Source organism: Hyperoodon ampullatus, assembly GCF_949752795.1.
Source record: "Hyperoodon ampullatus genome assembly, chromosome: 9".
NCBI classification, from domain to species: Eukaryota; Metazoa; Chordata; class Mammalia; order Artiodactyla; family Ziphiidae; genus Hyperoodon; species Hyperoodon ampullatus.
In genome coordinates, this window is record NC_136922.1 from 29,606,049 (window position 1) to 29,619,859 (window position 13,811).

The 13,811-nt window shown below is 35.0% G+C and overlaps 1 protein-coding gene across 1 annotated transcript in view; it reads right to left on the reverse strand.

The window, feature by feature from the left end:
* Positions 1 to 13,811, reverse strand: part of SEMA3A (semaphorin 3A) — a gene marked incomplete at its 3' end in the record, with an annotated part of 509,152 nt that overhangs the window by 334,858 nt on the left and 160,483 nt on the right. The window lies entirely within an intron of this gene.

A 13,811-nucleotide genomic window follows, 5' to 3' on the forward strand; every position in this document is an offset into this window, starting at 1 on the left:
TGTTTTAATTAAACTTTAAACTTAAATCATCTAACGGCTTAGTACCACCACAATTTCCGTACTCCCTATTTCCATCTGAATATATGTGATCACCTATTCTAAATATACATAATCCCTTATTCTGGATATATATGATTCCTTACAAGACTTTGAATTTTTCTATTAGTTCTTAATCATAGTTACAAACATGACTGGTACATTTTTTGAAGCTTTCTGATGTTTGCAACACCTCCTATTGTAAAGTTGTTTGCAAAGTAGATTTATTATTTTTCTCTTTGAAACATTGTGAATAACATATCAGACTTCTTTAATCACACTGGCCACTTGCCTCTAATTAAGTCATGCACTGTTATTTATCATTATTTTTTCAGAGTATCAGCTCTGATACACTTAAATGCTTATTTTCTTTGAAGTTCTATTGCCATACAAATCAAAAGAATCCAATTTTGAGAGTAAAACAGTAGAAATTAGGAGGAGAATGAAACTGTAAGTCTATAAATCTTTTCACTTATTTATTTTGCAATTCTGTAAACACAAAAATATTGATTCATAGTTATTTGGGAATAAATCAAATTAATTACTTATTGTCCTCTTCTGTGGTCTCAAATATTTTAACAATAGGTTTCATCCTGTAAATTACCTGTTAAGAGACTTTTTTTCTTTCCTCTTAGCTTGAATGCTACCATATTCAGTTTTACAATTAAAGTAATAGAAAAAATCATGCTTGTTGAGTGAGTTTGTGATAGAAAGGTCTAGAAGTGTATGCTGTGTCTCCAGATGTGCACTTATGATGAGTGAAGAGAGATAATCATTTCTGTAAATATGACACCCAAATTTTCTACCCTTCTCAAGTTCATTCTAGACCTGGCCCTTGTCCTAAAACATTGTGATAGTCTTAAACCCCCCTTAAAATTTACTCAGTGAATACATCTAGTTTTATAATTAAAGAGGTAAAATTTTAATTAAGACAAAGATTGTTATAAATCTGTCATCTTATTCCTTGGAAACATTAGGGAAATAAAAATTATAGACAAACATTTAGGTATCTTATATCCTGCATATTACAAAGCACTCCATTTTTTCACCAATGAGTATCTAACATTCCATTAGTGAAGCTAATGTATTATATTATATAATATTGCATAAGTGAATTATATCTATATCATGCTAATCTTACTAACAAATCAAACATTTATATGCAGCATCAGCGTTATTAGCTCCATTAGGGGAAAAAACAGAATGATCTAAAAATGTCAAGCAACTAACATATTAGTATACTGAGTAACATAACATTAAGATAAATGTTTAAGATTGCATTATTGTGAAAATATTTACATCCCCTCTCCACTGTGTCCCTACGAATGAGGAAGATTATACTTCCTACTCCTTTGATGTCAGTCTTGGTGATGTAACTTGATTTGGCAAATAGAATGTGAGTGACAGTGCCAGGGCCTATTTCTTTCTTTTTTTTTTTTTTCGCTGTACGCGGGCCTCTCACTGTTGTGGCCTCTCCCGTCGCAGAGCACAGGCTCTGGATGCTCAGGCTCAGCGGCCATGGCTCACGGGCCCAGCCACTCCACGGTATGTGGGATCTTCCCAGACTGGGGCACGAACCCGTGTCCCCTGCATCGGCAGGCGGACTCTCAACCACTGCGCCACCAGGGAAGCCCCGCCAGGGCCTATTTCTGAGCAGAAGTTGCAGGACCATGGCATGGTTCTGCCATCACTATTTTTCCTGGGATATAAGCTAATTCTTAACTCTGGGTACAAAATAATAGAGCAGAACTGAAACCATCACACAAAATATATATAATGTGAATGATATTTTAAAAAGCTTTATTCTTACTGAGATCAAGCCATAGTTGGTGAGAAAATTTTATTGGAGGTTGGAAAGATGGTGACCCATATAATGCTACAGAGCAATATTTGGCAAAATTGTAAACTGCAATAACTTGGGGAGAATATAATGTTTTAAATTAGCTGTGGCTTCAAGTTGCTGTCATTATTCAGTTGGTACTGGCCAGTTTGTAAGGAAAATCAAAAAAAAAATAGAGGGAATCTAGAAATTTCAGGCCTTACAGCACTGAAAGATGAAACTGCTTCTTTTCATTATTTAGTAAAAGAAAAACTGTGAAAGGCTTTAAGTCACAAAAGATAATTTCAACACAGCCTCTTAGCAAAGAGCAAATCGAGAGTGTAACTTTCACTCCCTTCGTTAAAATCTCTGCTGATTAAAAAAAAAGAAAACAAACAAACAAAAATCCTCTGATTAAGGTAGCAGCCAGTAAATACTTTCCTTTGGATACAATGGCTCAGAGAAAATAGAATAAAGGATACAAGTCTTCTAGAAGCCCACTAAGCTCAAGGTACCAGAGTTTAGATGGGTATCATGGGTGTAGCTCTTGGTACATGATTGTGAATAAAATAAAATACTATTAGTAAAAAGCCTACTATGTTTTGAGAAAGTTGTACTGCCAAATGAACCATCAGCCCAGAATAAAAGAGACTGTGAGTGTTCAAGATTTAAGATAAACTTCAGGCCTACCAAATTTCTATTGGTAGTAAAATCAGGCTAAGATATTACTTAGCTTGATAGTAGGGGGATTGGGGGGATATTCCACAATGCCCTCTTCAGATAATGCCAAGGAGGGAGTGTAATAGAAAAGATCTGCCAGAGGGCAGAGCTAAGAGCCATGGAGATAATAGGGTCCACAACTGCAGACAGGCATCAAACCTGGGGACCATCAGGGAACATTCGCCATAACCAGGAAAGGGGCATTTCCACTATCATTTCAGATTTGCTATAATCTACATGGTGACTGCTTTGTGTCTCACTTCTTCCCCTTTCTGTTTAAAAGTGTCCACCACAGTATATTAGAACTGTGTATTTGTGTGGTGCCGGACGAAGGGGGAGGCATAGAGTATATAAATTATCCTTTTTAGTTCCTGGTTCTCCAGATTAAGATCCTCATCTGGGCTATCATGAGGTTCTAGACTTTTGAGTCTGACACTGTGATTAGATGGGTTTTTTTGTGCATGTAGGAGAGGAACATGAATATACGTGACCAGACTTTGGTAGGTTGTATTATTGTCAAGATATGTGCTGCTGCTCTCAGCTGGGCCAGTCACTGCAAGAGGATTAGACTTCTAGCACCATCGACTTTACATGTGGTCATACGAATTGCTTTGTACAATGACGTGTGACTGCAAGTAACGTGCAGAAGCTTTAAAAGCCAGCTCATGGTTCTGCCGTTGTCCTTGTCCTTCTGCTATGAGATGAGCATGCCTCAGATAGGGCCTGCTTCTTTATTTTAGAATAATGAAGCAGAGCCTAAACTGTCCCATGATGGCCATATGACATGTGTAATATATAAACTTTGTTATCATAAAGCCACCTAGATGTTGAGATCATTTGTTACCATAGTACAACTCAGTGTAGCCTCACTCACTGAATAATACAATAGAAAGTGCCCAGAAGCAAACGGTGTAGAGAAAACACCATGTCGGAGACAATAGTCACTTTTGCTCAGCCAAGCAATGTCTGCTTCAGAAAGAATTCACTTGATGCCCTGTCTGCCTTAGTACAGCAGGAATTCCAGGGGATTGGCTGACAAGACTTTGTCAGAGAGCTATTATTCTGAGTAAAAGCTGATTTTCCCTGAGTATAAAAAGAAGAAAAGAATGTTGTAACAGTAATGGAGAAAGTGGTTTGATTTGTTTTAATCTCATAATAAATCCTTCACAGTGCTGTAGAATTATGAAGAATAAGTAAATAATAAACTAACTGAAAATAGTATTATCTGGAGAAGTTTTTGTTTGTTGTGAATAATTTTCTACTAATTGTTCTAGCTGGTGGGATTGGATGGGTAAGTCATTCATTTCCAAATAGGGAGTCAACCTTACCAGAATAAAACTGCAGGAGACTCCAAAGCATCGTATCAAGCTGGAATTTTAAGATATATCACTTTAATCAGTAAATTTGTCAGCTCAGTGAAAAGGTAAGATATGCAAATGTAATCTGTTAGGCTGGAGAGAGTATGAACTATTTTCCTCTAGATATTTTTAACTTTTGAAGAACTTGGTATGTTAATGATACCACACTGAAGACAACAGCCCTGGGGAAGAAAGACCCCAAGAAATGAAAGTCCAGACACTTTCTACTCTCCTTGGATGATCGGCATAATAATAATAGGTACAATTGTGACCTCTATTTTTAAAACACCAGCTATGGTTATTGGCATCAAATTAAAGAATAGAAACAAATAATGAGAAATCATCTAAATTGCCTTTGTTAAATCTAGTCTTGTCATAGTTTATCTCCTTCTTAAATAGTTACGTAAGCAATCTTTGGTGACTGAAGTTTTTCTTACATTTCATCCTTAACATGAACCAATAACACATAAAAACAACCAGACAACACTGAAAGTAATAAGCAGCTATATATTCTTGTCAGAAATAAGTAAGTTTAGCAAATGTTTCGGGTTTATGGTTACGAACTCCTTCAAAAATTTCATATAAAAACTTACTTAATTACATTCAAATAGCTTACTCTGATACCTATATCATATGATATTAAGACATTTTGCTAGTGATTTTTGAATATAAAGTTACCAAAAATCTGATTATTCATGTCTAAATATATTCACTGGTTAAAGTTGTAGGGACTACTCCATCTTAGTTATTTTTGTATTACTAATTTTCTTTCTTTTTCTTTTTATAATTTTGGGCCCTTTTCCTCTAACTTTATATTTTTCCTTTTATTATTTAGTTTTAAAAGTTCTCCCTGTTTTCATACTAAACATTTTTCAAACCATCTTCTTACATATTTTTTCAGTTCCATTTGAAAGAAATTAACTGAGCTAAAATTGTTCGAATTAAAAGGACCACTGCCTTAAGTTCTATGTACCATTTTAAACTATCAGTATCACTGTAACCAAATTAAAACCAAAAATTACCACTGTTATAAAGAAGTTTTACGAGGCAAATCAGTTAATAATTTCAAATAATAATAATTTAAATCAAACTTGGAAAAAAGATTTATTTAACAACATAAAGAATGTAGGTACACAAAGCAAAAATCCACTAATTTACATACAAAAAAACTCCTTTGTTTTTGCATCACACAGAGTACATTACTACTGTACTATCCCAGTCCCTAATAAGGTAAAAGAGGTATTCTAATTCTATATATTAAAAGTATACTTGGAAACATTGAGAGACAGAGAGAAAATGAGTTACCATTTCAGAGCTCCCGTGAGTCTTCTTTTCCTATTGTTTGCTGATGATTTTTGATCAAGCAGATTTTTCGTTTTCAAGAATCACATTCTTTTACTTTCTTTTAAAATTATAATCCAGTAGCAGAAAATGTTTACCAGTGGTCAAATAAAATAAGGGACAGGGAGAGGCGTGCGGTGCCCACAATCAAGCTGATTAACCTCTGCAGGATCTGCAGTTTGTCAAAAACCATTTTGCTGCCTCACATTTTCTAAAAATGGAAAACGTGAAGCTTTCACAAGTAACGGGCTCCAAATAAACCAGTACGCCCAGCACAAAGCTCGTGACACCAGCAAAAAAATTTTTTTCACACATTAGGAAGTTCTACTAGCAGCAAGTACCCATCATCCTAATAGGACACTTCTCCATATTAATGTGAGAGTCAGCTTTTGGACCCTAAAATCTCTTTCCATCCCTCGGGCTGCATTTGTCCCAAAGAAGCATTAGTCACATGTAGCCTTGAGGGACTTTTATACAAAACTTGTGGAAGTAATGTACAGATTTTTTGGAAGGGAAAAAGGGAAGGGAAAAAGGCAAAACAAAACTGGGTCACTGATGGTGATTGTTAAAACAGTAAACCTAAGAATGCACCATTACTTCTTTCTCATTTAATTTCCTACTTTTACCCTTATTTTCTAGAGATAAGAATGCTGTGTATAGAAAATTAAATATGGGCTACATGACAGTTATCCATGATATTATGTATTCACTGACAGCATACTCTATCACAATGCATTTATTTTTGCTTTTCACCCTATCTAGGTGTTAAAGGTAATAGATTAATACATTTTCTTTTTTTTTTTTTTGGCATAGAGCTTTTTTTTTCTCTTTTATTTTTAACTTATATTTTAACAAAGTTTGTCTTTACCTAAATATCACTATTTCTTCAGTTTAAAAATGCAAAAAGAAAAATATAATCTTACTATTCTATAGGTATTATTTTTCATTTTTCTTGGCATATGCTCTTCCTATTCTAAAATTCGCAGTACATTTCACATTCACTATACTTGACTACTCCTTGTCTCAACATATTTCATCAGTTATTATGGTCACAGAGTTGCCAATAAATTATTTAACTGAAATATCTGTACTCTGGAGGACAGCATTTCTTGGGACAAAATCCATGAAAATGCAACTACTTCAGAAAGTCCTGAAACTGTACAATTGTATTAAAAATGCCTGGCTTCTAAAAAAACTTTGAAACAAATATCATTTGAAAAGATATATTTGTTTCTTAAAAATCAATTGATCTAGAGATATTCACTATATTTTTATACAGTAAAAGATGCAAAGCATGAATGGTGAAATAAGCAAAACAAGTTGTTTGTCACATGACTTTTAGGTCATATCTGAGCCTTCTTTTCCTGTTCATTAAAATAAACAGGTGATAACTAATACTTGAGCATTTAGTATGAAAGTGATATGGTAGCATTAAAAGTGACTGGTAGCATTAAAAAATATGGATTTTTTTATATTTAGTCCCATTCTTTCTTTAACTATTAAATATTAATACTAAATTGATAATCACCAACTGTTAAGAAAAAATGACATCATAATTTTGAAACAGTTTAAATAAGGAAATTGTCCACAGATCTGTCTTTAGCATTTATTGTGTGAATAAATGATTTCTTTATTTTTGTACCCATTAAGATATGTAAAATAGAACAAATTGGTCAGTTGGCATAAAACAATTTCTATGTACCATTGCATTGCTCGATAACATCTTTTATATAGCCACCATTACCACACCTATATGTGAATTATGTGATAGGATACAATACCATGAGACTTGCTTGAAATCTATCCACTTAGAAATCACTATACTTTTAGGTATGGTCTTGGGAATGCATTGCTTTAAATATATTTATGTAAATGATTATCACAGATGTTACATACTCACCAGATAATGCAAGTAAGAGGTTGAATAAAATATTAACCCTAATTTCAAGGGATTTCAAGTCTCCTTATCTACAACACAGAGGCTGACTAGTATAGTAATTTACCATGCATCAGCCAGAGGTCAGGAGAACAGTAGCTACTATTACTGGCCATTTAGTATAATCCAAATACTGTTCAAAGCACTTTATACCAATTAGCTATTTTAATTCAGTCAACATTTCAGTCAGGTAGTTTAAATTCACTTTACAGGTTAAAAAAAATGGGAGAGAGAAAGCATAATGACTATGGATAATTAGTGACAGAACTGAGATTATACAACCTGATGGCAAAGACAGTCCTTAGGCTCTGTGGCTTTTAGCATCTATATTTTGGCCAGGGGCATTTAGTGGGAAAAGGGAAGCTGGAAGGGTAAATAGAACACAGAGTGCTCAGCTCATGTGATGTTAGGCCCTGACGAAGTGCTTGGCAATTTTTGTAAAAAATACACATCTAGTAGGTTTTTCTGAGGAGAAGTAAGTAGAGGCACAATGAGCTGGAAGGGCACAGCAAGTAAAGAAGCAGATGGTGTCAAAAACATACTTCACTGACATAACCATTTCCTAAACCTCATGGAAATAGATTACTGAGAATCCCAAAGCCTCTTATCCAGGGGCTCCTAGACCACCAAGAATCTGTTGTAAAATTCAGGTGATCAATGAACTTGAATTGGAAAAAAAAATATTTTTACTAACTTATAACTGAAATTTAGCATCTCCTTCATTCATGAAGGTAGGTATCAAAGCATAGTGGTTTATTAGTAATACCTATAATGATACCACCAACAGGGATCAGATATTTTCATATCACATTACATTTCTTTCAGAAGTCTTAGAATGTCATTTATAGTCATCATCCCTTTCAAATTGTGGTATTATTCCACAATTCCACTATATCCTCTTGTTTAATGCTTTAATTTAAAATGGCATATATTACTAAATCAAAAATTTGTTCTTTTCAAGATTCTTATAATTTTTTCAATATAATTGTTTTTCTTTGTAATACTATAGACTTTATTTGCTGCATTTAAAGACATCATTTCTTGAAGCAGTTCATGGACTCCAACAGGCTGCCAAAAATGTGAAAAATAGTATGGCTTTCTCAGGGTATATGCCCAGTAGTGGGATTGCTGGGTCGTATGGTAGTTCTATTTTTAGTTTTTTAAGGAACCTCCATACTGTTCTCCATAGTGGCTGTACCAATTTACATTCCCACCAACAGTGCAAGAGGGTTCCCCCTTCTCCACACCCTCTCCAGCATTTATTGTTTCTAGATTTTTTGAGGATGGCCATTCTGACTGGTGGGAGGTGCTACCTCATTTTAGTTTTCATTTGCATTTCTCTAATGATTAGTGATGTTGAGCATCCTATCGTGTTTGTTGGTAAACCATAATACAAAAAGAGTCATGTACCACAATGTTCAGTGCAGCATTATTTACAATAGTCAGGACGTGGAAGTAACCTAAGTGTCCATCGACAGATGAATGGATAAAGAAGATGAGGCACATATATACAATGGAATATTAGCCATAAAAAGAAACAAAATTGAGTTATTTGTAGTGAGGTGGATGGATCTAGAGTCTGTCATACAGAGTGAAGTAAGGCAGAAAGAGAAAACAAATACCGTATGCTAACACACATATATGGAATAAAAAAAAAAGTTCTGAAGAACCTAGGGGCAAGACGGGAATAAAGACACAGACCTACTAGGGAATGGACTTGAGGATATGGGGAGGGGGAAGGGTAAGCTGGGACAAAGTGAGAGAGTGGCATGGACATATATACACTACCAAATGTAAAATAGATAGCTAGTGGGAAGCAGCCGCATAGCACAGGGAGATCAGCTCAGTGGTTTGGGACCACCTAGAGGGGTGGGAGAGGGAGGGTGGGAGGGAGACGCTAGAGGGAGGAGATATGGGGATATATGTATGTATACAGCTGATTCACTTTGTTATAAAGCAGAATCTAACATACCATTGTAAAGTAATTATATTCCAATAAAGATGTTAAAAAAAAGTATTAGTATTTGGGGGTTGGTGATTGTGGGAGACTTTCATTTTTCTATTGCATATTTGTGTAATATTGAATTGTTTACCATGAGTATGTACAGGTATTACTTTTGTAATTAGAAAACAAGAGAAAAAGAGGGGTGGGAGGGGGTATTACCGCCAGATTCGGAAGGAAAGGCCAGTAAAAGGGAATTATAAAATACTAAAAAAAAAAAAAAAAAAAAATGTGAAACATAGTAAATCTCTCTAGTAGGTGAAACCAAATCAAGTTCCCAGTTGGCAGCAAAGACCTCAATTGAACCACTTCTCTGTTACTGTGTCTGACATCATTCCTACCTCGATTCTCTTTCTTCTTTCCTGGGACCAAGTTATAATTATAATTATAGAATCACTGATACCCCAACCCCATATCAAGACTACTTGGTAACGGGTGTTATACCTTTAGCCCTAACAATACTTAACAAGTGACATACATTTAAATTCTCCTGCTGCTATCAGAGAATGATAAGTTGTCTCTGAGACTTATGATGTATTACTGTTTTTGTCTGCTATTTATAGAGTTTATACTTTGTATACAGTAAAAATGTTATACTCCTCTGGTACACTAAAAAAGTTGCTAAGTTTTAGCAAGAATTCCTCTCAAGCAGGATTGCTAAAAGTATGTTAAACCAATCAAAGAAGTTGTTTCTTATTGCTAGCAATATTTTAAAATTCATATTGCTAGCATCAGCTACTTATTAAATGCATGTACTTGGATATATGGAATTATTTACAAAAGGTTAAAAGGAAATATGCTCCACTTGCAGAAATAATCAGTTAAGGGATTTCTTATTAAGTCATTTGCTTCATAAAAGGCAAACCTATTACACATTAGAAGTAAATTAGATATGATTTTTTTGTATGTGAGTTATTGTATTAACTATATTTTTAAAAGAATTTTCTGTGACCTATGATTTTTTTTTTTTTTTCGGTACGCGGGCCTTTCACTGTTGTGGCCTCTCCCGTTGCGGAGCACAGGCTCCCGACGCGCAGGCTCAGCGGCCATGGCTCACGGGCCTAGCCGCTCCACGGCATGTGGGATCTTCCCGGACCGGGGCACGAACCCGTGTCCCCTGCGTCGGCAGGCGGACTCCCAACCACTGCACCACCAGGGAAGCCCAAAGTCATGAATTCTTAAGAGAGCTTGATTCCCTCTTCTGAAGATACAATTCACGGTGGTACGGTTGGTAAAGTTTGCTAATATTCATTTTAGCAAGGCTCTTAATCTACATGTTCTTTTAGCACTAATCACTACATAATCAAACATGCCAAGTATGACAGACAGACCACCTTCAGCTAAAGCAGAACATAAGTATATTCGCTTCTAAAAAAGAAAACATTTCTCTAATGAGAAGAAATCATGTCATTTCCTGAGTGGACGTTCACAAGGGGGTACCTGCAGCATGCAATGAGTAAAAAAGAGTAAAGTTCGGGGAAAAATGTGGAAAGAACCCTGCAGAAGGAGTATAAATGAAAAATACTTCCATGCTTCTATGCTAAATATGATCCTTTCTTACAATGAACTATAGTTCTTTAAAACATGGAAAGTTTATTTTCTGATTATATTCTGTCATAAATCATATAGACAGATGTGTGCCTTAGTCATGCCTCACGGTTGATTACCATCATTCAAGGTTTATGCAACACAGGCTAGGAATTTTATTCTTTAATTCAACATTTAATTTCTTTGGTATTATAACAGACAAAAAACCCAATCTCCTATGCATTTTTTCTTTGTTATAGCACATCTGTACAATAAAAATATTTATGTCAAATATTTTTATTTTAAATGTGACTTTAAAATCATGCATAAGTCTGTTTATTCTCTTCCAGAGAGTAGTACATTTTAGTTCTTTAAAATGTAGTTTAAAATAAATTGTTTTAAAGTTTTCAATTATGTATTACCTTTCCTAACTCTTTTGAAAACTGGTAAATCAACACAATGTCAAAATGTGTAAATAAATATAACTTATCTGAAGAACTCTTATTTACCAGTACGATGGTTGAACCCACTTGCATTCCTGGCACCATGAGTCAAGGATTTCTTTAATTACAGGGTGTATGAAGACTTTTCAAATGTTGTTGAGCTGCAGCAGCCTGACTTAGGTGGGTGGGATAAATCTGTAGGGTGGTTTCTTACAAAAGTAAACTCTGTAGGATGATAATAATCTACTGGGGTTTCCAATCAAACTTTGTTCATTAGTACTAGTCAGAGCTGGTACACTGAGAAGATTAACATGAGATTACTCAATATTTCTATTAGGTAGAGTTCACATTTGACATTGGTCATGGATATAAAGTTAATGCTGAATTGACTTTAGAATTCAAACCCTATAGCTATCTGCCAGCTCCAATGAATGAACAAAAACAAGATTGTTGTAGAGCAAAAAGAAAAGAACATATGGTTGAAACAAAGCAAATGCTGTTTTTGGCTGATAGATAAATGGCAAAATGTTGATTGTATATACATTGGCCATCGTATTTTACCAAATGAAGGTTTTAGATAACAAAATATGTAATTTTTAAATCTTTAACAAAAATTTTCAAAATAATTCCTGAATTCATTTCTTCAAAGAGACTGAAATTTATTATAAGGTGTGTAGTCTTAAAATCATCCTCTATTCTTATGAAAAGTACAGTAGTTCCCCCTTATTTTCAGGGGATATGCTCCAAGACCCCCAGTGGATGCCTGAAATGTGGATAGTAGTGAAACTTAAAAACAATATGCTTTTTCCTATACATATATATGATAAGCTTTAATTTGTAAATTAGGCACAGTAAGAGATTAAAAACTATAACTAATAATAAAATAGAACTATAACAATATATTGAAATAAAAGTTATTTGAATGTGTTCTTTCTCGCTCTCTCTCGCTCTCTCAAAATATCTTGTTGTACAAACTTAATTCCGTTTTCATCTTAACTAAGCACTTATCATGTACTGTGGCCATTACTTTTGCAGTTTGAGGTGGGACAGCAAAATTAGCACAAATTTCTTTTTCCTTCTTCACAATTTCACAGATAGAAGATTCATTCTTACTGTAGACCTTAGCAATCTCAGCATATGATTTTTTTTTCTTTCCTTATTAAGTCAAGAAATTTCTCCTTTTCACTTAAAGGAAGCACTTGACAGCTTTCTTTTGGCATATCTGAATTGCCAGCATCACTACCCTTGCGCTTTGGGGCCATTATTAAGTAAAATAAGGGTTACTTGAACACAAGCACTGCCGTATCTCAGCCGTGATAACGGAGGTGCCTACTAAATGCCCAAGGGATGGGATATGATGAACACAGGGATGGAGCAGGAGAGTGTAAGTTTTCATCACACTACTAAGAACAGCAGGTAATTTAAAACTAATGAATTGTTTACTTGTGAAATTTTTCATTTAATATTTTTGGGCAGTGGTTGACCATGGATGCTGAAAGTGTGGAAAGGGAAACCACAGATAAGGGGAGACAACTGTACATATTAAAATATGTCTAGTTAAATAGACTGCAATATCAGTGAAAATGGTAAGAAGAGTCACAATATCCCTGAGTACATTATAATTATAAACCACAAATCTAAAATATGACACAAATGGGGACTTCCCTAGTGGCGCAGTGGATAAGAATCCACCTGCCAATGCAGGGGACACGGGTTCGATCCCTGGTCCGGGAAGATCCCACATGCCATGGGGCAGCTGGGCCCCTGCGCCACAACTACTGAGCCTGTGTTCTGGAGCCCACGAGCCACAACTACTGAAGCCCATGCACCTAGAGCCTATGCTCCGCAACAAGAGAGGCCACCGCAGTGGGAGGCCCACGCACCGCAGCAAAGAGTAGCCCCTGCTCACCACAACTAGAGAGAGCCTGCACACAGCAATGGAGACCCAATGCAACCAAACATAAATAAATAAAATAAATAAATTTATAAAATATGACACAAATGAACTTACCTACAGAACAGAAACAGACTCACCAACATAGAGAACAGACTTCTGGGTGCCAAGGGGGAGGGAAGGTGAAGGAGGAATGGATTGGGAATTTGGGATTAGCAGATGCAAACTATTATATATAGGAGGGATAAATAACAAGGTCCTACTGCATAGCACAAGGAACTATATTCAATATCCTGTGATAAACCATAAGGGAAAAGAATATGTAAATGAATGTATATATATGTATAACTGAATCATTTTGCTGTACAGCAGAAATTGACACATTGTAAATCAACTATAGTTTAATAAAATAAATTTAAAAATAATTATCAACCACAAAAATAATTTCAAAGATAATGTTTTCTACATTAAATAGATATTTACTGTTTGATAAAATGTATAAGACATGTACTGAGTGTTGTAGGTAACACTAACAGTAAGTAGATGTAATCAACCCCTTCCTTCAAACAGCTTATATTTGAGTGGAAAGAAAAAACACATTCACTGCATAATAAAGAGTATGAAAAGGAGTGCCACACCTAATGTAATAAACAGTTTATATGCAATAATTTATATTTGTCCTTATTTTTATAATAGGTCTACACACCTACAACAAAGGAATATATGTGTGTGCAT